The sequence below is a fragment of the Pleurodeles waltl genome, chromosome 8, assembly GCF_031143425.1.
Source record: "Pleurodeles waltl isolate 20211129_DDA chromosome 8, aPleWal1.hap1.20221129, whole genome shotgun sequence".
NCBI lineage: Eukaryota > Metazoa > Chordata > Amphibia > Caudata > Salamandridae > Pleurodeles > Pleurodeles waltl.
The window spans coordinates 50,506,286-50,533,981 of NC_090447.1; the positions used below are offsets into that span (position 1 = coordinate 50,506,286).

Consider the following 27,696-nt stretch of genomic DNA (forward strand, 5'->3'; position numbering starts at 1 on the left):
TTTGATGTTCAAGTACTGAGGCGTCACACCACTCACTCAATGCACCACTGAAACATCACACCAGTCTCTCTCAATGCACCTCAGCTGTAACAGTACTGATGCATCACCCCACTCTCTTCTCTGCTGCTCATGTACCCAAGCATCAAACCGCTTTCTCAATGCATCACACCCCTCCATTAATGAGCCTCAGCTGCAATAGTACTGATGCAGCACATCACTCTCTCCAGGCACCTGTGCTGATCATGTACTCAAACATCACTCCGCTTCCTCAATGCACCATCGAGGCACCACACAGTTCTCTCAGTGCACTTGATGTTTAAGTTCTGAGGCATGACACCACTCAATGCACCTCTGACGAATCACACTGCTCTCTCAATGCACCTCTGCTGTTCCAGTACTTAGTTTGACAGAGCTCTTGCAGTGCACCACTACTACTCCTGCACTGAGGTGCCCCAGTGATCTCTCAATCCCCCTTAGCTGTTCCAGCACTGAAGTATCACACAGCTCCCTCAATGCCCCTCCGCTATTCTAGTACTGAAGCATCACACCTTTCTTTAAATGTACCTCAGCATTTTTAGTAGTTAAGTATCACACAGCTCCCTCGATGCACCACTGCTGTTCTAGTACTGAAGCATTACACCGCTCTCCTGATCTACCTTTCCAGTTAAGGCACTGAAGTGTTACAGGGCCCTTCAATGCACCTCTGCTATTCTAGTACCAAAGCATCACAGAGCTCCCCCGATGCACCTCAGCTGTACCTGTATGGAAGCAGAACACCACTCTCCCAATGCACCTCTGCTGTACCTGCATGGAGGCAGAGCACCACTCTCCCAATGCACCTCTGCTGTACCTGCATGGAGGCAGAACACCACTCTCCCAATGCACCTCTGCTGTACCCATAGGGAAGAAGAACGCCATTCTATCCATGTACCGCTGCTGTACCAGTATGGAAGTAGAACACCACTCTCCCAATACACTTCAACTGTAACCAAGTGGAAGTAGAACACCACCCTCTCAATGCACCTTTGCTGTCTCTGCACTGAACTAGAACAACATTTTCCCAATGCACCTCTGCTGCACCCGTATGGAAGCCGAACACCACTCTCCCAATACACTTCTGCTGTACCCACATGGAAGTAGAACACCACTGTCTCAATGCACCTTCGCTGTACCCTCATTAAAGCAGAACACCACTCTCCCAATGCACCTCTGCTGCACCAGTATGGAAGCAGAATACCACTCTCCCAATGCACCTCTGCTGTTCTACTATGAAAGCAGAATACCACTCTCCCACTGTACCTCCCCTGTTCTCTTATGGAAACTGAACACCCCTCTCCCAGTGCACCTCCACTGCACCCATAGGGAAGCAGAACACCACTCTCCCAATGCACCCCTGCTGTTCTAGTATGGAAGCAGAACACCACTTTCCCAATGCACCCCTGCTGTTCTAGTATGGAAGCAGAACACTACTCTCCCAATGTACCTTTGCTGTACTCTTATGGAAGCTGAACGCCACTCTCCCAATGCACTCTCCTGTGATGCAAGTACTGGCCCTCTCCTTTGATACAAGTACTGGCCCTCTCCTTTGATACAAGTACTGGTACTCGTCTGTGATGCAAGTACTGACACTCACTTGTGATGCAAGTCCTGGCACTCTTCTGTGATGCGAGTACTGGCACTCTTCTGTGATGCGAGTACTGGCACTCACTTGTGATGCAAGTACTGGCGCTCACTTGTGATGCAAGTACTGGCACTCACTTGTGATGCAAGTACTGACTGGTACTCTCCTGTGATGCAAGCATTGCCCCTAACCCCTGAAGAAGGGTCTGGCTGGTACAGCCTCCCTGTACCCAAGAACTGAATGTCCCGGTGCCCAGCACACCTTACCTGCTGTCACAGCTCTGGAGCTGGCGCACGGGCAGTCACGGGGCCGGGTGCTCCAAGAGAGATCTTCTATAAAGGGGCACTCTCTTCCCCGGAGGACGCGGGTGGCACTCCTGCCAGGGCCCTCGCAGGAGCGGAACCAGGAGATGAGGGCAGGAGTCCTACCCAGTGCATCGAGCCTGGCAGCGGGACCAGGATAGGAGGGCAGGAGCCCTGCCCAGTGCCCAGAGCCTGGCAGCGGGACCAGGAGCGAGAGCAGGAGTCCTGGCACCTCCTGCCAGGCAGCGGGACCAGGAGAGGAGGACAGGAGCCCTGCACAGTGCCGAGAGCCGAGAGCCTGGCAGCGGGACCAGGAGCCCTGGCACCTCCTGCCAGGCAGCGGGGCGAGGAGAGGAGGGCAGAAGTCCTGGCACCTCCTGCCAGGCAGCTCTGGCCAGTGTCCTTCGCAGGAGCGGTACCAGGAGAGGAGGGCAGGAGCCCTGCCCAGTGCCCAGAGCCTGGCAGCGGGACCAGGAGCGAGAGCAGGAGTCCTGGCACCTCCTGCCAGGCAGCGGGACCAGGAGAGGAGGACAGGAGCCCTGCCCAGTGCCGAGAGCCGAGGGTCTGGCAGCGGGACCAGGAGTCCTGGCACCTCCTGCCAGGCAGCTCTGCCCAGTGTCCTTCGCAGGAGCGGTACCAGGAGAGGAGGGCAGGAGCCCTGCCCAGTGCCCAGAGCCTGGCCGCCCAGGGATCCTTCCAGGGAGCGGCACCGCCAGGAACTAGTGAGAGCAGAGAGCGCAGGACCCAGCAGGAGAGAGCAAGTGCCCCAGGGCACCGCCGAGCAGAGGCAGCAGCAGCATTTGCATTTCCAGCAGCCCCTGCCCCTCCCAGCTAGAGCAGGCACTTAAAGGAGCAGCGCACTGACACAGCTTCTGCCTGAGGTGGCACTACACTGCATCCAACAGTGCACTGCCACTCCTTCTACCTCAGGTGGCACTGCACTACATCCAACAGTGCACTGCCACACCTTCTGCCTGAGGCGGCACTGCATCCAACAGTGCACTGCCACACCTTCTGCCTGAGGCGGCACTACACTGCATCCAACAGTGCACTGCCACACCTTCTGCTTGAGGCAGCACTGCACCCAACAGTGCACTGATACACCTTCTACCTCAGGGGGCACTGCACTACATCCAACAGTGCACTGACACAGCTTCTACCTCAGGGGGCACTGCACTACATCCAACAGTGCACTGACACAGCTTCTGCTTGAGGCGGCACTGCATCCAACAGTGCACTGCCACACCTTCTGCCTGAGGCGGCACTACACTGCATCCAACAGTGCACTGCCACACCTTCTACCTCAGGGGGCACTGCACTACATCCAACAGTGCACTGACAGCTTCTGCGTGAGGCAGCACTGCACTGCATCCAACAGTGCACTGATACACCTTCTACCTCAGGGGGCACTGCACTACATCCAACAGTGCACTGACTCAGCTTCTGCGTGAGGCGGCACTACACTGCATCCAACAGTGCACTGACACACCTTCTACCTCAGGGGGCACTGCACTACATCCAACAGTGCACTGACACAGCTTCTGCCTGAGGCGGCACTGCATCCAACAGTGCACTGACACAGCTTCTGCCTGAGGCGGCACTGCACTGCATCCAACAGTGCACTGACACCTTCTGCCTGAGGCTGCACTGCACCCAACAGTGCACTGATACACCTTCTACCTCAGGGGGCACTGCACTACATCCAACAGTGCACTGACACAGCTTCTGCGTGAGGAAGCACTGCACTGCATCCAACAGTGCACTGACACACCTTCTGCCTGAGGCTGCACTGCACCCAACAGTGCACTGATACACCTTCTGCCTGAGGCTGCACTGCACCCAACAGTGCACTGATACACCTTCTACCTCAGGGGGCACTACACTGCATCCAACAGTGCACTGATACAGCTTCTGCTTGAGGAGGCACTGCGTCCAACAGTGCACTGACACAGCTTCTGCCTGAGGTGGCACTGCACCCAACAGTGCACTGATACAACTTCTGCCTGAGGCGGCACTGCACTGCATCCAACAGTGCATTGATACAGCTCCTGCCTGAGGCGGCACTGCACTGCATCCAACAGTGCACTGCCAGCTTCTACCTAAGGCGGCACTGCATTGCATCCAACAGTGCACTTTCACAGATTCTGCCTGAGGCGGCACTGCATCCAATAGTGCACTGCCAGCTTCTACCTGAGGCGGCACCGCATCCAACAGTGCAGTGACCCACAGCTTCTACCTGAGGCGGCACTGCATCCAACAGTGCACTGACCCACAGCTTCTACCTGAGGCGGCACTGCATCCAACAGTGCACTGACCCACAGCTTCTACCTGAGGCGGCACTGCATCCAACAGTGCACTGACACAGCTTCTACATGAGGCGGCACTGCACTGCATCAAGCAGTGCACTGACACACAGCTTCTACATGAGGCGGCACTGCACTGCATCAAGCAGTGCACTGACACACAGCTTCTACATGAGGCAGCACTGCACTGCATCCAACAGTGCACTGACACAGCTTCTACCTGAGGCAGCACTGCACTGCATCCAACAGGAAAGTGAAGGTCCCTCAAAGGAGAGTGGTGGCACTTTCAGATTCACAACAGTGTGAGGTGCATGCCCTTAAAAGGCACAGTGCGCTCACACATAGCTTCTATCTAAGGCAGCACTGCACTGCATCCAACAGAGAAGTGAAGGCTCCTCAGAGACGAGTGCTGGCACTTTCAGATTCACAGCAGAGTGTAAAATGCAGGCACTTAAAGGCACAGTGCACTGACACACCGCTTCTATGTGGGGTGACACTGCACTGCATCCTACAGAGAAGTGAAGGCTCCTCAGAGACGAGTGCTGGCACTTTCAGGTTCTTGTTATGAGCTCTTCATCTGCCAGGGTGCGCCTGGGTCCAGTGGCACAGTGAGCCCGGGTCCAGTGGCACAGTGAGCCCGGGTCCAGTGGCACAGTGAGCCTGGGTCCAGTGGCACAGTGAGCCCAGGCCCCATGCTGACCATACCTGGAGCACTCAGGGCGGCAACTGGAAAAACAACAAGGTGATGGATGATACACTAACTCACTACTGAGTCTTACCAACAGCTTCAAAGTTACCTGCCACAACCATCAGAAGACACCCAGAGAATTCTCAAACTGGAGACCCCTAAAGATCTGGGAACATCAAAGCTAAACTCCCGCCTGGAGCCCGAGGGCCATGGAGGACGTGAATCACCCGAAGCTGAATGCTTCAAGAACTGAAGATGACCTGCGGTGAACAAAAACAACTTGAGAAATGAGTGAGAAGTGAGACCCTCCTGGACTCCACACTTCCCATGAATACTCACACGGACAAGTGTTCTCTCAATCTACTTTCTACACAATGGAAAGTCTTGGAGGCATCTTTGGGCCGCTTGGATTTTGTTAAAAGGCACAGGCGACAGCACACTCTGCCCAACTTGCTATGGGATTTTACCTCAGCAGACCACTCTCAACTACAGCAGGCCCTAGAGGATTTAAAACTCAGCAGCAACATTACTGGTTAACATGAAATATATGAAGCCTACAGAACTTACATTTTGTTTCAGCACCTGAGGATGATGTCTTGCAAAACCCAATAAAAACATTTAAAAAAGAAAAAAAAAAACATGAAATATATGAAGCCTACAAAATGTACTTTCTGTTACAGCACCTGAGGGTGATGTTCCCTGTCCTATTTGTTGCATGCTTTGCAAAACCCAATAAAAACATTTAAAAAAGAAAAAAACATGCAACATCTAAAGCCTCATTCCCCCAGTGCTAAATGCTCTACACCAGCTTCCCACTGCATGGAGATCCCCTTTCGAGACACTATGCATCTCACACAGCAACAAACAGCAAAGGGCCAACACGTGCTCAAGCCAAAAAATGACTAAATATTCCCAGCCAGGACCCTAGGTTCTAGACTGGCACCATGCCTACTAATCCCTGGGTATAGCAAGAAACCATCGGCGGCATGATTGACCCTATCCGCGAAGATCAGAGCCAGGGAGAATCACTTCAGAGTTCAGAAGGATGGTAAAGACCTGCTTATCCCCAACACAGAATCTACATGTTAGCTCTGTCCTCTCCGCCGACAGACAGATGCCTCTCCAGGACCCTCTGGGATCAAGTAAGAATCACATGGGTAGATCTGCAGGGAATTAATCCATTATGGAGCAGTTTGAGAGGAGCTGTGGGCGTCTAGAGGCATGTAGTTCTCCCTGAAGGGAATAAAGGTTTTTTTCTGTCTACTGATGTGGTTCTTACTTGATCCTAGAGGGTCCTGGAGAGGAATCTGTCAGTCTGTTCACCTTCGCACCAGGTGTGGAGTCTGTGGAAAGGGACAGTTCCTGGATGTCCCTGTAGGCCTACAGCATGTTCAATGGGACATACTGGAACTTACACATGCTGCAGGCCTGCACAGACATTCCAGTACTGTCCCATTAGACATGCTGCAGGCCTGCACAGACATTCCAGTACTGTCCCATTAGACATGCTGCAGGCCTGCACAGACATTCCAAAACTGCCCCTTTATACGGGCTCCACACCTGGCGACAAGTGCCACTACTGTCCCATTAGACATGCTGCAGGCCTGCACAGACATTCCGGTACTGTCCCTTTAAACATGCTGTAAACGTACACAGACATTCCAGTACTGTCCCTTCATACTGACTCCACACCTGGCGACAAGTGCCACTACTGTCCCATTAAACATGCTTCAGCCTGCAGAGACATTCCGGTACTGTCCCTTTAGACATGCTGTAGGCCTGCACAGACATTCCAGTACTGTCGCTTTATACTGACTCCACACCTGGCGACAAGTGCCAGTACTGTCCCATTAAACATGCTTCAGCCTGCAGAGACATTCCACTACTGTCCCATTAAACATGCTGCAGCCTGCACAGACATTCCAGTACTGTCCCTTTATACAGACTCTACATCTGGCAAGAAGTGTCACTACTGTCCCATTAAACATGCTGCAGGCCTGCACAGACATTCCAGTACTGTCCCTTTATACAGACTCTACATCTGGCAAGAAGTGTCAGTACTGTCCATTAAACATGCTGCAGCCTGCACAGACATTCCAGTACTGTCCCTTTATACAGACTCTACATCTGGCAAGAAGTGTCAGTACTGTCCATTAAACATGCTGCAGGCCTGCACAGACATTCCAGTACTGTCCCTTTATACAGACTCTACATCTGGCAAGAAGTGTCAGAACTGTCCATTAAACATGCTATAGGCCTGTACAGACATTCCAGTACTGTCCCTTCATATTGACTCCACACCTAGCGAGAAGTGCCAGTACTGTCCCATTACACATGCTGTAAACGTACAGAGACATTCCAGTAGAGACTATGACCGTCTGATATCGACAGCCGCGGACACCTTTGAAAAAGGCCTGAAAACCGTCTTCGCAGAGTCGTTTAATGCCAGCTTGTCTCCATCGGGGCCCCCTGACTTCCAGTACTTGAAGGGCCAGGGCCCCATCCATGACACCCTCCCTGGGCCTCTTCCTTCCATCGATTGACCTATCAGCTCCCCGCCTCTCGCCGGAAGCGACTGTTGACTCACCTGCCCTGCAAAGGAGGAATGAGTCAACCCGGAGCGATAAGCCAGGAGGACTCGTGCATTATTAAAGGGCACCATTACTCTCAGAAGGTGTGAGGGGTGAGGTGCAGGTCACAGCCTGACACGAGAGCCGCTGGGGTGAAAGGCGGGTATCACAGCTCCTCCTCAAACTATCAACTCTTTGGGAACTATCTGTCCCTGAAAAATACATTTATAAGCAGGCAAGGAGCCATTTCTGGCAGCGTGTTTAGCTATTGCACACTTCAAGCTTTACCTATGACCCCTGGCTCCAATGACTGAAGCTTGGGGTGCGCGAGGGGTGGCCTGGGGACCACGCACAGCTCCTGCCGCCCTCCCAGGAAAACAGCCTCGGCCTTGATTGTCGGAAGGATGGATGGATGGATGGCCATTCTCTAGCGCCAAACTGATGGTCTTCTCTTCGGCGTATGCTCCCCTCCTGGCCCAGGAACTTGGCTCTCCACCGGTCCCCGAGAGAAGTCCGGGGGGTCATGGTTGGCTCGGGGCTCCCCCTCTCCACACACATCAGGCAGGTCTCATCTGCTGGTTCGGCCAAACTCAGATCTTTAAGGAAGATGTTCCACTTGATCCCAGAGAAGTCTCGCGAGACAGTGGCCACCTCTCGGTGGGACTGGGCCAGTGGCCTGTATCTGGGATCCCGGCTTTCTTCATTCAAAGACTGGACTGCAGGACGCAAGCAGCGAGGCTGACCCAAGGAGCCCGCATGGCCAGGCCACCTGTCCCCTCCGAAGCATCCTCTCCGGCTCCTGCGAGAACCGGCATCAAGTTTAAAGCTCCAACACTGGCTTAGAGCAGCGGTTCCCAACCTCTGGTCCGGGGACCCCTGGGGGTCCACGAAGCCTCCTCAGGGGGTCCGCGACTGCCTAGAAAATTAAATAATATTAACAGATTAGGTCCCCAGCTTTCAGAAATGGATCACTGGGGGAGGGGGGGGGGGTCTCCAGATTCCAATAAGGAATCAGTAGGGGTCTCCGGGTTCCAGTAATGATAAAGTGGGGGTCCACATAAGTCAAAAGGTTGGGAACCCTTTTTTAGTTTTCTCTGTGTAGGGTCCCTGCACATCTGCAAAAAAGACTGCGGCCTTATCAGAGCACTCAGACCAAACCATCTTCTACTGCGTCAGGTGGAGCTGCGTCCATCTCCATCTTTAAGAACCGAAAGCCTCTCTTCCATAAAAGCCAGCCCCTTCCTATTCCTAGCATTGGATGTACCATCTGTCAATGGTCTGCTCGAGCGCCAAGATGCCTCTCTGGAGGCAGCTGTGCGCTATACAAATGGATGATTGATTGACTGATGGATCGATTGCACTGCCGGACGACGACACTCTACCAGCGGCTTATCACATATTCTGTGTTTTAGCTCCTTCTCCTACAGACTTACACTATGCTTAAATATGTTTTTTCACCAATTCCAAGCTGCAGGTCGATAGGTTTATGCTCACAACAGAAACTCCAGAGTTGCCCTCACCAGAAAGGACTATAAACCAAGATTTCAGAAGATGGCCGGAGGAATGGATTACAAGGATAAATGCCCCCTAGTAATGCCCGGATTAATACTACAAGTCCCCTGGGAGTGTGGAGGCTTCAGAAGGCGCTAAGCCATAGCCCTTAGCGGGATGGGTGAACTCCTGTTGTGTGCAGCATCATTATCATTAAGGCTCCCAGTTTTCCATTTTTACGGATAAGTACAGACCGAACACAATGTGTTTTCTGTCTGTATTTATTTTTAAAAACGGAAAAATACTGAAAATTGTGATTCTTGTGAGTAACTCTCTGTGCTTTCATCATGAATCCGAGGCCAACAGCTGAGCAGATGCAAGCAAAAGGAGATACAAAACAGGATGAGATTTCCCTAAATACAGGCATATATTCGCATATATTCGTATGTAATGCAAATATTTATCTGTAATGTAATATTTTGTTATATTTGGATGCTTAATTTGCTAAAACGCGACAGGAATCACAGTCGGAGTTCATGCTGGTCACTTAAGTAAATGTGGAAATGGACCATTTTACAACTCCATTTATTCTCAAAACACAAAATAAAGACAGATACCTACAAATAAGATGGCTAAAAAATAAATACGGTTAAATACAGATGGAAATATTTAAAAAATACCTACCATAAAACCAGGAGCCCTAATTATAATGCACAGCGGGGCTGACTATGTCCCAGGTGTATATTACAGCATTAACTCTGCTCCGATCGACACACAATTCACCCATTAATGGCATCGGCTCAAAAGAATGTAGTTACGGAAACCAGTGCCAACACCCACCAGTGCCAACAGCTTCTGCAAACTGAGCCCAGTGACGACAACCTCCAGTGCCAACACCCACCAGTGCCAAATGCTCTTACAAACTGACACCAGTGCCAAAAGCTACTGCAAACTGAAACCAGTGCCAACAGCTACCAGTGCCAACAGCTGCTACAAACTGAAACCAGTGCCAACAGCCTCTGCAAACTGAAACCAGTGCCAACAGCTCCTGCAAACTGAAACCAGTGCCAACAGCTGCTGCAAACTGAAACCAGTGCCAACAGCTGCTGCAAACTGATACCAGTGCCAACAGCTACCAGTGCCAACAGCTTCTGCTAACAGAAACCAGTGCCAACAGCTGCTGCAAACTGAAACCAGTGCCAACAGCTTCTGCTAACAGAAACCAGTGCCAACAGCTGCTGCAAACTGAAACCAGTGCCAACAGCTGCTGCAAACGGATACCAGTGCCAACAGCTCCTGCAAACTGAAACCAGTGCCAACAGCTGCTGCAAACTGAAACCAGTGCCAACAGCTGCTGCAAACTGATACCAGTGCCAACAGCTACCAGTGCCAACAGCTACCAGTGCCAACAGCTACCAGTGCCAACAGCTGCTGCAAACTGAAACCAGTGCCAACAGCTGCTGCAAACTGATACCAGTGCCAACAGCTAACAGTGCCAACAGCTTCTGCTAACAGAAACCAGTGCCAACAGCTGCTGCAAACTGATACCAGTGCCAACAGCTACCAGTGCCAACAGCTTCTGCTAACAGAAACCAGTGCCAACAGCTCCTGCAAACTGAAACCAGTGCCAACAGCTGCTGCAAACTGATACCAGTGCCAACAGCTGCTGCAAACTGAAACCAGTGCCAACAGCTGCTGCAAACTGATACCAGTGCCAACAGCTACCAGTGCCAACAGCTTCTGCTAACAGAAACCAGTGCCAACAGCTGCTGCAAACTGAAACCAGTGCCAACAGCTACCAGTGCCAACAGCTTCTGCTAACAGAAACCAGTGCCAACAGCTGCTGCAAACTGATACCAGTGCCAACAGCTGCTGCAAACTGATACCAGTGCCAACAGCTACCAGTGCCAACAGCTTCTGCTAACAGAAACCAGTGCCAACAGCTGCTGCAAACTGAAACCAGTGCCAACAGCTACCAGTGCCAACAGCTTCTGCTAACAGAAACCAGTGCCAACAGCTGCTGCAAACTGATACCAGTGCCAACAGCTACCAGTGCCAACAGCTTCTGCTAACATAAACCAGTGACAACAGCTCCTGCAAACTGAAACCAGTGCCAACAGCTGCTGCAAACTGAAACCAGTGCCAACAGCTGCTGCAAACTGAAACCAGTGCCAACAGCTGCTGCAAACTGATACCAGTGCCAACAGCTACCAGTGCCAACAGCTTCTGCTAACAGAAACCAGTGCCAACAGCTGCTGCAAACTGAAACCAGTGCCAACAGCTGCTGCAAACTTAAACCAGTGCCAACAGCTGCTGCAAACTGATACCAGTGCCAACAGCTGCTGCAAACTCATACCAGTGCCAATAGCTACCAGTGCCAACAGCTTCTGCAAACTGAATCCAGTGCCAACACCCACTCTTACAAACTGACACCAGTGCCAAAAGCTACTGCAAACTGAAACCAGTGCCAACAGCTACCAGTGCCAACAGCTGCTACAAACTGAAACCAGTGCCAACAGCCTCTGCAAACTGAAACCAGTGCCAACAGCTCCTGCAAACTGAAACCAGTGCCAACAGCTCCTGCAAACTGAAACCAGTGCCAACAGCTCCTGCAAACTGAAACCAGTGCCAACAGCTGCTGCAAACTGATACCAGTGCCAACAGCTACCAGTGCCAACAGCTTCTGCTAACAGAAACCAGTGCCAACAGCTGCTGCAAACTGAAACCAGTGCCAACAGCTGCTGCAAACTGATACCAGTGCCAACAGCTCCTGCAAACTGAAACCAGTGCCAACAGCTGCTGCAAACTGATACCAGTGCCAACAGCTTCTGCTAACAGAAACCAGTGCCAACAGCTGCTGCAAACTGAAACCAGTGCCAACAGCTTCTGCTAACAGAAACCAGTGCCAACAGCTGCTGCAAACTGAAACCAGTGCCAACAGCTGCTGCAAACTGAAACCAGTGCCAACAGCTGCTGCAAACGGATACCAGTGCCAACAGCTCCTGCAAACTGAAACCAGTGCCAACAGCTGCTGCAAACTGAAACCAGTGCCAACAGCTGCTGCAAACTGATACCAGTGCCAACAGCTACCAGTGCCAACAGCTGCTGCAAACTGAAACCAGTGCCAACAGCTGCTGCAAACTGATACCAGTGCCAACAGCTAACAGTGCCAACAGCTTCTGCTAACAGAAACCAGTGCCAACAGCTGCTGCAAACTGATACCAGTGCCAACAGCTACCAGTGCCAACAGCTTCTGCTAACAGAAACCAGTGCCAACAGCTCCTGCAAACTGAAACCAGTGCCAACAGCTGCTGCAAACTGATACCAGTGCCAACAGCTGCTGCAAACTGAAACCAGTGCCAACAGCTGCTGCAAACTGATACCAGTGCCAACAGCTACCAGTGCCAACAGCTTCTGCTAACAGAAACCAGTGCCAACAGCTGCTGCAAACTGAAACCAGTGCCAACAGCTACCAGTGCCAACAGCTTCTGCTAACAGAAACCAGTGCCAACAGCTGCTGCAAACTGATACCAGTGCCAACAGCTGCTGCAAACTGATACCAGTGCCAACAGCTACCAGTGCCAACAGCTTCTGCTAACAGAAACCAGTGCCAACAGCTGCTGCAAACTGAAACCAGTGCCAACAGCTACCAGTGCCAACAGCTTCTGCTAACAGAAACCAGTGCCAACAGCTGCTGCAAACTGATACCAGTGCCAACAGCTACCAGTGCCAACAGCTTCTGCTAACATAAACCAGTGACAACAGCTCCTGCAAACTGAAACCAGTGCCAACAGCTGCTGCAAACTGAAACCAGTGCCAACAGCTGCTGCAAACTGAAACCAGTGCCAACAGCTGCTGCAAACTGATACCAGTGCCAACAGCTACCAGTGCCAACAGCTTCTGCTAACAGAAACCAGTGCCAACAGCTGCTGCAAACTGAAACCAGTGCCAACAGCTGCTGCAAACTGAAACCAGTGCCAACAGCTGCTGCAAACTGATACCAGTGCCAACAGCTGCTGCAAACTGATACCAGTGCCAACAGCTGCTGCAAACTGAAACCAGTGCCAACAGCTGCTGCAAACTGATACCAGTGCCAACAGCTACTAGTGCCAACAGCTACCAGTGCAAACAGCTTCTGCTAACAGAAACCAGTGCCAACAGCTGCTGCTCCTCCCACACACACGAGGTGACCTGGCATCCAGCAGAGCTCTGGGCCTCCGCACTTCCAAAGCACAGGGACACCTCAGCATGAACAGGCAGATGCTCAACCTGTGCATTCTCGGTGGAAAACTATACATTTCATATATGTTATCCCAAATACACATCAGAGCGGCAGCCATGAGCGAACGAATGGATGGATGAATTTCATTCATGTTAATAGAAATACACACCAGAGCGGCAGCCATGAATGAATGGGTGGATGAATGGATTTCATTCATGTTAATATGAATGCACATCAGAGCGGTAGCCATGAGCGAATGAATGGATGAATGAATGAATTTCATTCATGTTAATATAAATGCACATCAGAACAGTAACCATGAATGAATGAACTTCATTCATGTTAACAGAAATACACATCAGAGCGGCAGCCAATAGATCCAGAATGCACTTCACTTAAAGTGAGTATCTGGTGTCCTGGACACCCGCGCTCCTAAAATTACATATGGAACAAATGGTCGTGATCTGCGGCCCTGCCCACTTTCAACGCGTTTTTAAAAAAAACACTTCAATCTACAGGCTGGACATTTTACAAATGTAAATGCAGTGCGTCGTTTTACCCAGTGCTTTAAATGGAAAAAGAGGTGTGCGGTACTCACCCAGTTGACGGGGGTGGGACTTGAGGGCGTGGCTGGGAGGAAGGCATTTAACAATATCAGCATTTTCTTGTTCCATGTAAAGCGCCCTGGTGCCCTTCGGCTCAGTTCAGCTCGTATATGCGGGGTGTAGTCGGTATGTTTTTTTGTTGCAGCTTTATATAGGCTAACCTGGCCCACAAGAAGCAAAAGTTTTACATGAAAGCATACTTTTTTGTTTTTAGGGAACAGGGAGATTAAGTGAGTTACCCAGAATCACAGGATGTCGAGCTGATGCTGGGGATCTGACCTCCCCATGCCACAAAAACAAAAAAAAGTATCCTTTCATGTAGAACTTGTGCTTATCAAGTAAAGCGCTTTAATACCCTCGGGTTAAATTTGCGCTATATAAAACTGCAAAAAAGTACCAGTTACGCCCAGCACTTAGGAGTCAAACGTGCCTTAAGGGCGTTAGACCCTCTGACAGTCAGTAGTATGGTATTCCAGCGCTGGGGGGCTTAGACCTCCCACAGTCCCAGTGTCAGCAGACACACAGCTCCACATTCCTGCTGCACTGCCAGTCAGAAGGCAAGGAACACGACTATAGGCACGCTCCATCTGAACGCCTCGTTTTCTGCAGCACTTGCGCACCACTGGGAGTACCGGTACTCAAAGGGAGAACACCAAGAAGTGCTAGTACTCAGTCCCGGTAAGCACCGCCCCATTTAAAGCACTGGTTTTACCCAGTGCCTAATTTGTAAATAAAAAGGTGCCGGTGCTCAAAGCCCTACTCTGAAACTCGAGGCTGCTGCAATTAAATGTGCGAACACGGAATACTGAGGCGGTGTAATCCTGAAGCCGTTTTGTGTCTCTTTAATCCATTTACAACCACTCCCTACCCCCTTCAGCTCACTCTTGCAGCTTTCTCCCTTTGTGACACTTTTTTGTTTTGATCGTCTCCCCTCTTTCCATATGTGTCTTTTGCTCGCAGTGAATGCTTGAGGCAGAAAAATAAGTGCCGGTGCTCCGCATCAGAAACAACAAGCATAGATTAAGCACTGGTTTTACCCAACACTGCTCTACAAATGTCCTGAGACCCCCAGCCCTCGCTCTGGCTCCCAGGAGACTGCCTTGGCCCGGTGTACCCTGGAGCACGGGCAGCTCGGAGGCCCTGTCCAGTCTCTGCGGTAAATCTGCCAGAATAAGACACATGGATGGATGGATGGATGGATGGATGGATGGATGGAGACAGCCTTGCAATGAAACAGGAACGAGGCTTGGAACGCACGCACTCTGTGGTCCTGCTTCTATTCTGACTAGTGCCCCAAAAACAAGGAGCCTACTGGCACAGGCACCTTGGCACAACCACAGAACACCCGCCAACAGGCACCACTGCAGCAAGGACGCACCCCACGGGGCAAATGAACAGTGCTGCAACGAAGTGCGACCCCCAAAATCCCAACTGTTCGCCCCACGTGAATGAATAGCCACCAGAGGCAAGATGCACATAGAAATGACGTCAAATGCACAGCTTGGAAACATGCCACAAGCACCCTATGAGGGAGGCGACTGCTGGACCAGTGTAAGGCAGGGCACGAACTGTGTAGAACCTAAAGGCAAGATAAACCAATTACTGGTCGCAAATTGCAACCAATATTTTTATGAGTAGTATGTCCGATTCAAGCTATGTAGAAATATGTCAGTTCGTAAAATTCCAATCCGGAGTGTGTCGTAATCTAACCTACCTTATAAATATTAATGAAGTGGGTGGCACACTGAGATTTACCCTGACTGGTGGCCTGCTAGGGTCAGCAGATCATGATGGCTCTGACTGCTTTTAAAAAAAGGTAGCTTTTTATGTGTTTATTTTTAAATGCAGGCCCATTTGCCTTAAAGGAAATGGGCCTGCATTAAAAAAAAAGCTTATTTTTTAGAAGTTGTCAGAGTTGGCTGTAATCACCTGAAACACTCCCTACTCCCCACCAAACTTATTTTTAACATTCACACTCACTGCTTCTCGTCTGCGGCACATTCCCACACTCACTGCTTCTCTCGTCTGGGCACATTCCAACACTCACTGCTTCTCTCGTCTCTACGGCACATTCCCACACTCACTGCTTCTCTCGTCTCTACGGCACATTCCCACACTCACTGCTTCTCTCGTCTGGGCACATTCCCACACTCACTGCTTCTCGTCTGCAGCACATTCCCACACTCACTGCTTCTCGTCTGCGGCACATTCCCACACTCACTGCTTCTCGTCTCTGCGGCACATTCCCACACTCACTGCTTCTCTCGTCTCTACGGCACATTCCCACACTCACTGCTTCTCTCGTCTCTACGGCACATTCCCACACTCACTGCTTCTCTCGTCTGCGGCACATTCCCACACTCACTGCTTCTCTCGTCTCTACGGCACATTCCCACACTCACTGCTTCTCTCGTCTGGGCACATTCCAACACTCACTGCTTCTCTCGTCTCTACGACACATTCCCACACTCACTGCTTCTCTCGTCTGGGCACATTCCCACACTCACTGCTTCTCGTCTGCGGCACATTCCCACACTCACGGCTTCTCGTCTCTGAGGCCCATTCCCACACTCACTGCTCATCGTCTCTGCGGCGCATTCCCACACTCACTGCTTCTCTCGTCTCTACGGCACATTCCCACACTCACTGCTTCTCTCGTCTCTACGGCACATTCCCACACTCACTGCTTCTCTCGTCTCTACGGCACATTCCCACGCTCACTGCTTCTCTCGTCTGCGGCACATTCCCACACTCACTGCTTCTCTCGTCTCTACGGCACATTCCCACACTCACTGCTTCTCTCGTCTGGGCACATTCCAACACTCACTGCTTCTCGTCTGCGGCACATTCCCACTCACTGCTTCTCTTGTCTGGGCACATTCCAACACTCACTGCTTCTCATCTGCGGCACATTCCCACTCACTGCTTCTCTCGTCTGCGGCACATTCCCACACTCACTGCTTCTTGTCCATGCTGGCACATTCCCACACTCACTGCTTCTCTCGTCTGCGCACATTCCCACACTCACTGCTTCTCGTCTCTGCGGCACATTCCCACACTCACTGCTTCTCTTGTCTTGGCACATTCCCACACTCACTGCTTCTCGTCTCTGCGGCACATTCCCACACTCACTGCTTCTCTCGTCTGGGCACATTCCCACACTCACTGCTTCTCGTCTGGGCACATTCCCACACTCACTGCTTCTCGTCTGCGGCACATTCCCACACTCACTGCTTCTCGTCTCTGCAGCACATTCCTACACTCACAGCTTCTCTCGTCTGGGCACATTCCCACACTCACTGCTTCTCTCGTCTGGGCACATTCCCACACTCACTGCTCATCGTCTCTACGGCACATTCCCACACTCACTGCTTCTCTCCTCTGGGCACATTCCCACACTCACTGCTTCTCTCGTCTGGGCACATTCCCACACTCACTGCTTCTCTCGTCTGGGCACATTCCCACACTCACTGCTTCTCGTCTCTGCGGCACATTCCCACACTCACAGCTTCTCTCGTCTGGGCACATTCCCACACTCACTGCTTCTCTCGTCTCTACGGCACATTCCCACACTCACTGTTTCTCTCGTCTGCGGCACATTCCCACACTCACTGCTTCTCTCGTCTGGGCACATTCCCACACTCACTGCTTCTCGTCTCTGCGGCACATTCCCACACTCACTGCTTCTCTCGTCTCTACGGCACATTCCCACACTCACTGCTTCTCTCGTCTCTACGGCACATTCCCACACTCACTGCTTCTCTCGTCTGCGGAACATTCCCACACTCACTGCTTCTCTCGTCTGGGCACATTCCCACACTCACTGCTTCTCGTCTCTGCGGCACATTCCCACACTCACTGCTTCTCGTCTGCGGCCCATTCCCACACTCACTGCTCATCGCCTCTACGGCACATTCCCACACTCACTGCTTCTCTCGTCTGCGGCACATTCCCACACTCACTGCTTCTCTCGTCTCTACGGCACATTCCCACACTCACTGCTTCTCTCATCTGCGGCACATTCCCACACTCACTGCTTCTCTCGTCTGCGGCACATTCCCACACTCACTGCTTCTCGTCTCTGCTGCACATTCCCACACTCACTGCTTCTCTCGTCTGGGCACATTCCCACACTCACTGCTTCTCTCGTCTCTACGGCACATTCCCACACTCACTGCTTCTCTCGTCTGCGGCACATTCCCACACTCACTGCTTCTCGTCTCTGCAGCACATTCCCACACTCACAGCTTCTCTCGTCTGGGCACATTCCCACACTCACTGCTTCTCTCGTCTTGGCACATTCCCACACTCACTGCTTCTCGTCTCTGCGGCACATTCCCACACTCACAGCTTCTCTCGTCTGGGCACATTCCCACACTCACTGCTTCTCTCGTCTCTACGGCACATTCCCACACTCACAGCTTCTCTCGCCTGTGCACATTCCCACACTCACTGCTTCTCTCGTCTCTACGGCACATTCCCACACTCACTGCTTCTCTCGTCTGGGCACATTCCCACACTCACTGCTTCTCGTCTGCAGCACATTCCCACACTCACTGCTTCTCGTCTGCGGCACATTCCCACACTCACTGCTTCTCGTCTCTGCGGCACATTCCCACACTCACTGCTTCTCTCGTCTCTACGGCACATTCCCACACTCACTGCTTCTCTCGTCTCTACGGCACATTCCCACACTCACTGCTTCTCTCGTCTCTACGGCACATTCCCACACTCACTGCTTCTCTCGTCTGCGGCACATTCCCACACTCACTGCTTCTCTCGTCTCTACGGCACATTCCCACACTCACTGCTTCTCTCGTCTGGGCACATTCCAACACTCACTGCTTCTCTCGTCTCTACGACACATTCCCACTCACTGCTTCTCTCGTCTGGGCACATTCCCACACTCACTGCTTCTCGTCTGCGGCACATTCCCACACTCACAGCTTCTCGTCTCTGAGGCCCATTCCCACACTCACTGCTCATCGTCTCTGCGGCGCATTCCCACACTCACTGCTTCTCTCATCTCTACGGCACATTCCCACACTCACTGCTTCTCTCGTCTCTACGGCACATTCCCACACTCACTGCTTCTCTCGTCTGCGGCACATTCCCACACTCACTGCTTCTCTCGTCTCTACGCCACATTCCCACACTCACTGCTTCTCTCGTCTGGGCACATTCCAACACTCACTGCTTCTCGTCTGCGGCACATTCCCACTCACTGCTTCTCTCGTCTGGGCACATTCCAACACTCACTGCTTCTCGTCTGCGGCACATTCCCACACTCACTGCTTCTTGTCCATGCTGGCACATTCCCACACTCACTGCTTCTCTCGTCTGGGCACATTCCCACACTCACTGCTTCTCGTCTCTGCGGCACATTCCCACACTCACTGCTTCTCTCGTCTGGGCACATTCCCACACTCACTGCTTCTCGTCTCTGCGGCACATTCCCACACTCACTGCTTCTCTCGTCTGGGCACATTCCCACACTCACTGCTTCTCGTCTGGGCACATTCCCACACTCACTGCTTCTTGTCTGCGGCACATTCCCACACTCACTGCTTCTCGTCTGCGGCACATTCCCACACTCACTGCTTCTCGTCTCTGCAGCACATTCCCACACTCACAGCTTCTCTCGTCTGGGCACATTCCCACACTCACTGCTTCTCTCGTCTGGGCACATTCCCACACTCACTGCTCATCGTCTCTACGGCACATTCCCACACTCACTGCTTCTCTCGTCTGGGCACATTCCCACACTCACTGCTTCTCTCGTCTGGGCACATTCCCACACTCACTGCTTCTCTCGTCTGGGCACATTCCCACACTCACTGCTTCTCGTCTCTGCGGCACATTCCCACACTCGCAGCTTCTCTCGTCTGGGCACATTCCCACACTCACTGCTTCTCGTCTCTGCGGCACATTCCCACAATCACTGCTTCTCTCGTCTCTACGGCACATTCCCACACTCACTGCTTCTCTCGTCTGCGGCACATTCCCACACTCACTGCTTCTCTCGTCTGCGGCACATTCCCACACTCACTGCTTCTCTCGTCTCTACGGCACATTCCCACACTCACTGCTTCTCTCGTCTGCGGAACATTCCCACACTCACTGCTTCTCTCGTCTGCGGAACATTCCCACACTCACTGCTTCTCGTCTCTGCAGCACATTCCCACACTCACTGCTTCTCGTCTGCGGCCCATTCCCACACTCACTGCTCATCGCCTCTACGGCACATTCCCACACTCACTGCTTCTCTCGTCTGCGGCACATTCCCACACTCACTGCTTCTCTCGTCTCTACGGCACATTCCCACACTCACTGCTTCTCTCGTCTGCGGCACATTCCCACACTCACTGCTTCTCGTCTCTGCTGCACATTCCCACACTCACTGCTTCTCTCGTCTGGGCACATTCCCACACTCACTGCTTCTCTCGTCTCTATGGCACATTCCCACACTCACTGCTTCTCTCGTCTGCGGCACATTCCCACACTCACTGCTTCTCGTCTCTGCAGCACATTCCCACACTCACAGCTTCTCTCGTCTGGGCACATTCCCACACTCACTGCTTCTCTCGTCTTGGCACATTCCCACACTCACTGCTTCTCGTCTCTGCGGCACATTCCCACACTCACAGCTTCTCTCGTCTGGGCACATTCCCACACTCACTGCTTCTCTCGTCTCTACGGCACATTCCCACACTCACAGCTTCTCTCGCCTGTGCACATTCCCACACTCACTGCTTCTCTCGTCTCTACGGCACATTCCCACACTCACTGCTTCTCGTCTCTGCGGCACATTCCCACACTCACTGCTTCTCATCTCTGCGGCACATTCCCACACTCACTGCTTCTCCTCTCTGCGGCACATTCCCACACTCACTGCTCATCGTCTCTGCGGCACATTCCCACACTCACTGCTTCTCGTCTCTACGGCACATTCCCACACTCACTGCTCATCGTCTCTGCGGCACATTCTCACACTCTCAGCTTCTCTCGTCTGCGGCACATTCCCACACTCACTGCTCATCGTCCCTGCAGCACATTCCCACACTCACTGCTTCTCGTCTCTGCGGCACATTCCCACACTCACTGCTTCTCGTCTCTGTGGCACATCCCCACACTCACTGCTTCTCATCTCTGCGCCACATTCCCACACTCACTGCTTCTCATCTCTGCGGCACATTCCCACACTCACTGCTTCTCGTCTCTACGGCACATTCCCACACTCACTGCTTCTCGTCTCTGCGGCACATTCCCCACACTCACTGCTTCTCTCGTCTGTGGCACATTCCCACACTCACTGCTTCTTTCGTCTGTGGCACATTCCCACACTCACTGCACGGCCATCACTATCACTCGTTCATGGGATTGCCTTTCAAAAATCCTTTATCATCATTGGTAAATGATTTACGTTTGTCCCTCCTTGGGGTAGTTTTGCTACCACCTTGGCTATCGACCCTGTTACATGGATAATTGCACGTTTACTGATACGTTTGACTGCGAGCGAACTTCTTTTTACTTTTGTGTCTGTCCTTTGCGCTCACGCTCATGGTAGCCGTGGCGCTTTGAATCGGTTCACTCATGTCAACTGTTTTACTTTTCATTTTCAATGTATGTGTCAAGAAAAGTCCAGTTAGGAATTTACAACGCTAATAGCTTGAACTCAAGCAAATGCGAGACCCATTGCATTGCAAATGCTTGTTGTATACTTCCTAGCTAATCACGGCTGCAGCCTCACCACAACTCGTGGTTGAAACCTTCCTCTGCCCTTCTCATTTCAAGAATGAGACAGTATGGCGAGGACAACACCTGAATAGTTTATTTACATGCACAATTAGGTTATCATATATAGATCAGATATACCCCCACAGTAATGCGTCCTAGGTGATAGCTCTGTCCTAACTTATGGAACTCTAGCTGACATGGGACTTGATTAGTTTCCCAGTTCCAGTCATGCTAGACCTTGACACAGCACAGGACAGCTACCTATACCACAGCATGGATATAGGGCCCATACTTGTCCAGCACAGGGGTCTCCATCATACAACGGGCAGCAGGTGGTTGGACCTTCTCTACTGAGGGTACTCAGTCCGGAACTCACTCTGGCTGGATCATTACATTTCCACGCATGCCCGGGGATTCTAGGGAAAGAGCTCGATAAACCCCTCCCCGCGGCTCTAGAGTGGTCATGATCTCTCCTGTATGGTTCTGCAAGACCTGCAGTTTTACTTCTGTAAATTATTCAGATGCTCCCAGTGGGAGGAGGACGACTGCATAAAAGGCTTCCTACCGACTGTGGAGAATTCTCCAGACCCAACAACTTCTTCAGAATCAAAGGACTGCATCTTCAAAAAGCTGTATTTAGATGTCTTACAAAGCGTCAGCACAAAACGCAAGGAGGCGCACGCGTCCTCCACGTGTGGCAATTAGAATATTTGTTAAGTACCCCATATTGGCAAAGTAACACCCCAACTTCCAGCAAGGAGTCCAATCTAGAGACCACGGCATTTCATTCTAAATACTAATTAAACTCTTCAGGTTACTTTGACCCGTACAAATAATAAATGCTCAGAAATCATACCTTACCTTAATATGATTTTTAATTATCTTACAGATCTATTTCTTTCGATATTATAAAATATTTTCCTTTTTTGGACATTTCTTCACTCGCTTTTCACCTTATTATAAGAACCTTTTTCCATAATTTCATACAACGAGGGCTTAGAAATGGAGGGAATGCTGAGCATAGATCATGGAGGTTGCACACTTGTGCCCAGTTATCACTGGTCTGTCCAGTCACACAGGCCCCCAGACTACCTCCTACCCAAAGCCTAAGTAAATGTATCCATGAAAGCTGACTCCAAACTGAGGTGGCACGGTGGGGAAAAAACGATGGACTGGAATGCGGCTCGAGCAATTGCCAGTGGCTAAGTTTAATTAAAGCATGCCACCCATCAACTTGTTGGCTTTTCCTTTTGTGGGCAATCCATCTGTGCATCCCAGAGCAAACCCCAAAGACCCTAGTCCAGTCCTTGGTGTCATGCAGATTCGACTCGGGTAATTCACTTCTGACCTGGGTACCCAAAGCACACCTCACCTCATCTCAATGCACACAGCTACACGAGGCATGGTCTGTGGTATCATTGGTCTGTATCCATGAAAGCTCCAATTTCTTCTCCAAGAAAGCACGGACCCAATTGTGACTTTTGCGGGTGTGATTAATTCAAACATTCCATCCATCACTTTGTTGCTGTTGCATTTAATGCCCTATGTGTGCCAGGTATGCCCAGTCGTGGGTCCTGGGCTCACTGTGCCACTGCAACTAAGCTATACCTGGCTGAAGAGCCCTAACTAAGGCAAAACTAGCCCTGAGTTTGAGTTCCCTTTCAGGGAGGACCTGGCCTGGCAGTTCAAGCTGATCTGTTCCCACGAGGAAGCAGCACCAACACTGATTTGCATATGGCTGACTCCAAACTGAGGTGGCACGGTGGGGAAAAAACGATGGACTGGAATGCGGCTCGAGCAATTGCCAGTGGCTAAGTTTAATTAAAGCATGCCACCCATCAACTTGTTGGCTTTTCCTTTTGTGGGCAATCCATCTGTGCATCCCAGCGCAAACCCCAAAGACCCTAGTCCAGTCCTTGGTGTCATGCAGATTCGACTCGGGTAATTCACTTCTGACCTGGGTACCCAAAGCACACCTCACCTCATCTCAATGCACACAGCTACACGAGGCATGGTCTGTGGTATCATTGGTCTGAGGCTCATCCATCTGGCATTAGGCATGGACTGTGGTATCATTGGTCTGAGGCACGGTCTGTAGTATCATTGGTCTGAGGCATGGTCTGTGGTATCACTGGCCGGGGGGCACCCCCTGTAACATCGCACCAGATGCCTGGTCTGTGGAATTATTGCCTGTGGAGCAGGCAGTCCTTGTTATCACCCTGTTGGAGGCCTGGTTTAATGCCGACTGTGGGTGTGGAGAAGCCCCTGTGTTATGGTCTGTGGTATCGCTGGTTGTGGCCTTCGGTACAGTGGCATCGGTGTTAGACCTGGACTGTGGTATCACTAGCTGTAGTGTAGGTAGCCCTTGTATCACTGTATCAAAGGGCTGGTCTGTGGTATCACTGGCTGTGGTGTAGGGAACCCTTGAATCACTGTATCAAAGAGCAGGTCTGCGGTATCACTGGCTGTGGTGTAGGGAACCCTTGAATCACTGTACCAAAAGGCTGGTTTGTGGTACCTTTGGCTGTGGTGTAGGGAACCCTTGTATCACTGTACCAAAGGGCTGATCTGTGGTATTACTGGCTGTGGTGTATCACTGTACCAAGGGCTGATCTGTGGTATTACTGGCTGTGGTGTAGGGAACCCCTGTATCACTGTACCAAAGGCTTGGTCTGTGGTATAGCTGGCTGTGGGTGAAGAGGGACCCTTGTATCACTGTACCAAAGGGCTGGTCTGTGTTACCGCTGGCTGTGGGTGAAGAGGGACCCCTGTATCTCTCGGTACAGAGGCCTGGTTAGTGGTTTTATTGCATGTGGTTTAGGGAACCCTTGTATCACTGTACCTAAGGCCTCGTCTGTGGTACCCCTGAGAGTGGGTGAAGAGTAGCCCCTGTGTTATGGTCTGTGGTACCCCTGAGAGTGGGTAAAGAGTGGCCCCTGTGTTACGGTCTGTGGTACCCCTGAGAGTGGGTAAAGAGTGGCCCCTGTGTTACGGTCTGTGGTGCTCTTGAGAGTGGGGGAAGAGTGGCCCCTGTATCTCTCTGTAAATGAGGCCTTGTGTGTGGTGTCGCTGCCGTGGGGTATGCTGCCCCTGTTACCCCCCATCAGAGGCCTGGTCTGTGGTACCCTTGACTGTGGGTGAAGAGTGGCCCCTGTATCTCTCGGTACACGAGGCCTGGTCTGTGGTACCTGGTTGTACCGAAAGCCCTCGCCGTGGCCTTGGGTTACCTCCCTCGTGGGACCGTGGGACGGGGTGCGAGGGGTCCCCCGGGGTTGCTGGCTCGCAGTCTGCGGGGCGCACTTCCTGCCGAGACCCTGTATACAGAGGGATGTGGGACCCAGAGCACTGTCCCGGGAGCCAGAACCGATCATCTGAATAACTGGAGGAAATGCAGCTCCCTCTGTGCCGTCCCTGAGGAAAGGGGGCTGCGTGCTCAGCCTTTCATCAGCACCAGAGTGCGGGCCCCGGGACCAGCCTTTCATCAGCAGCAGAGTGCGGGTCCCGGGACCAGCCTTTCTCCAGCACCAGAGTGCAACCCCTGGGACCAGCCTTTCATCATCAACACCAGAGTGCGGGCGCTGCGACCAGCCTTTCACCAGCACCAGAGTGCGGGCCCTGGGATCAGCCTTTCATCAGCAGCACCAGAGTGCAACCCCTGGGATCAGCCTTTCATCAGCACCAGAGTGCGGGCGCTGCGACCAGCCTTTCATCAGCAGCACCAGAGTGCGGGCCCCGGGACCAGCCTTTCATCAGCAGCAGAGTGCGGGACCCGGGACCAGCCTTTCATCAGCACCAGAGTGCGGGCCGTGGGACCAGCCTTTCATCAGCACCAGAGTGCGGGCCCTGGGACCAGCCTTTCATCAGCACCAGAGTGCGGGCCCTGGGACCAGCCTTTCATCAGCACCAGAGTGCGGGCCCTGGGACCAGCCTTTCATCCGCACCAGAGTGCGGGCTCTGGAACCAGCCTTTCACCAGAGTGCGGCTCCTGGGACCAGCCTTTCATCCGCACCAGAGTGCAGCTCCTGGGACCAGCCTTTCATCGGCACCAGAGTGCGGGCCCTGGGACCAGCCTTTCATCCGCACCAGAGTGCGGACCCCGGGACCAGCCTTTCATCCGCACCAGAGTGCGGGCCCTGGGACCAGCCTTTCATCAGCACCAGAGTGCGGGCCCTGGGACCAGCCTTTCATCAGCACCAGAGTGCGGGCCCTGGGACCAGCCTTTCATCCGCACCAGAGTGCGGGCTCTGGAACCAGCCTTTCACCAGAGTGCGGCTCCTGGGACCAGCCTTTCATCCGCACCAGAGTGCAGCTCCTGGGACCAGCCTTTCATCGGCACCAGAGTGCGGGCCCTGGGACCAGCCTTTCATCCGCACCAGAGTGCGGACCCCGGGACCAGCCTTTCATCCGCACCAGAGTGCGGGCTCTGGGACCAGCCTTTCACCAGAGTGCGGCTCCTGGGACCAGCCTTTCATCCGCACCAGAGTGCAGCACCTGGGACCAGCCTTTCATCAGCACCAGAGTGCGGGCCCTGGGACCAGCCTTTCATCCGCACCAGAGTGCGGGCCCTGGGACCAGCCTTTCATCCGCACCAGAGTGCGGGCTCTGGGACCAGCCTTTCACCAGAGTGCGGGCCCCGGGACCAGCCTTTCATCAGCGCGTTATCACTGCTGGTGGGTTAACTAATGTATGTGAGTGGGCATGGGGTGGGCATGCAAGTGTGGGCAGAGATGCGGGTGGAAGTGTGAGCACGTGGCACAGATGGGAGTGCGCACAGATGGGAGTGCACACAGCCGGGAGCGGAGTCGTGTGCACGTGGCACAGATGTAAGCGTGCCCACAGAGCTAAGCATTCACGCGTGCACACAGCCGTGTGCACGTGGCACAGATGAGAGTTCCCACAACGCTAGGGATTCACTTGTGCACACAGCTGTGTGGAACTGTGAACAAGGAGCACCAATGCCAATGTGCACAGCTTTACAGTCCAAATGAGGTACAACTCTGGGGTCCAAGAGCGTGCAGGACCAGGGGGCCACGTGTGCACAGCGTTACAGCTCCAAGAAGGTCCTGGTCCAGGGTTCGAAGGGGGTGCAGGCCCAGGGGACCAAGCGTTACAGCTCCAAGGCCTAGGGGACTAAGTGTGCACTGGGTTAGGAGAGCAATAGTGAGCACGTGCCGCAGATGCCAGTGAGGAAGCTCCTAGTGGTCCAAGAGTGTAGAGTCGGGGGCCCGGGAGCAAAATAGACCTAGGGGGCCTAGTGTACACTGGAGTCTGACCACAGCTTGCTTGCCATGCACACAGTGTACACTGGAGTCTGATCACAGCTTGCTTGCCATGCACACAGTGTGCACTGGAGTCTGATCACTGCTTGCTTGCCATGCACAGGCACACAGTGTACACTGGAGTCTGATCACAGCTTGCTTGCCATGCACAGGCACACAGTGTGCACTGGAGTCTGATCACTGCTTGCTTGCCCTGCAGAGGCACACAGTGTGCACTGGAGTCTGATCACTGCTTGCTTGCCCTGCACAGGCACACAGTGTGCACTGGAGTCTGATCACTGCTTGCTTGCCCTGCAGAGGCACACAGTGTGCACTGGAGTCTGATCACTGCTTGCTTGCCCTGCACAGGCACACAGTGTGCACTGGAGTCTGATCACTGCTTGCTTGCCCTGCACAGGCCGGGTTTGTTCACTGCTTGCTTGCCCTGCACAGGCACGCAGTGTGCACTGGGGTCTGATCACAGCTTGCTTGCCCTGCAGAGGCACACAGTGTGCACTGGAGTCTGATCACTGCTTGCTTGCCCTGCAGAGGCACACAGTGTGCACTGGAGTCTGATCACTGCTTGCTTGCCCTGCAGAGGCACACAGTGTGCACTGGGGTCTGATCACAGCTTGCCCTGCACACAGTGTGCACTGGGCCTGATCACTGCTTGCTTGAATACCTCCCCACACACTGGTGTGGCTGTTGTGCAGTGTGTGTGTGGAGGTTGCTGCAAATGCCTGTGTGCTTCAGGACAGCACATGTAACGTGGCTGATGTGTAAAGGGAGCGTGCGTGGGTGGTGCGTGTGTGGCGTCGGTGTGTATGGATTGGTTGGACACGAGGTATTTGTGGCTGCGCTTGGGTGGTTGAGGGAGGGGCTAAGCTTCAGGGGGGTGT

General features: G+C 52.6%; 1 protein-coding gene across 6 annotated transcripts in view; it reads right to left on the minus strand.

The window, feature by feature from the left end:
- Positions 1-27,696, minus strand: part of LOC138249696 (ankyrin repeat domain-containing protein 50-like) — a 307,510-nt gene that overhangs the window by 100,229 nt on the left and 179,585 nt on the right. The window contains exons 1-2 of one of the 6 annotated variants that reach the window (XM_069203683.1): positions 2,516-2,663; positions 1,888-2,421 (exon numbers count right to left, since the gene is read on the minus strand). The exons of the other annotated variants lie outside the window; for them this stretch is intronic. The gene's annotated coding sequence lies outside the window, so the exon portion shown is untranslated. Of the gene's footprint in view, positions 1-1,887; positions 2,422-2,515; positions 2,664-27,696 lie in introns of those variants that run through there. 6 annotated transcript variants of the gene reach the window in all.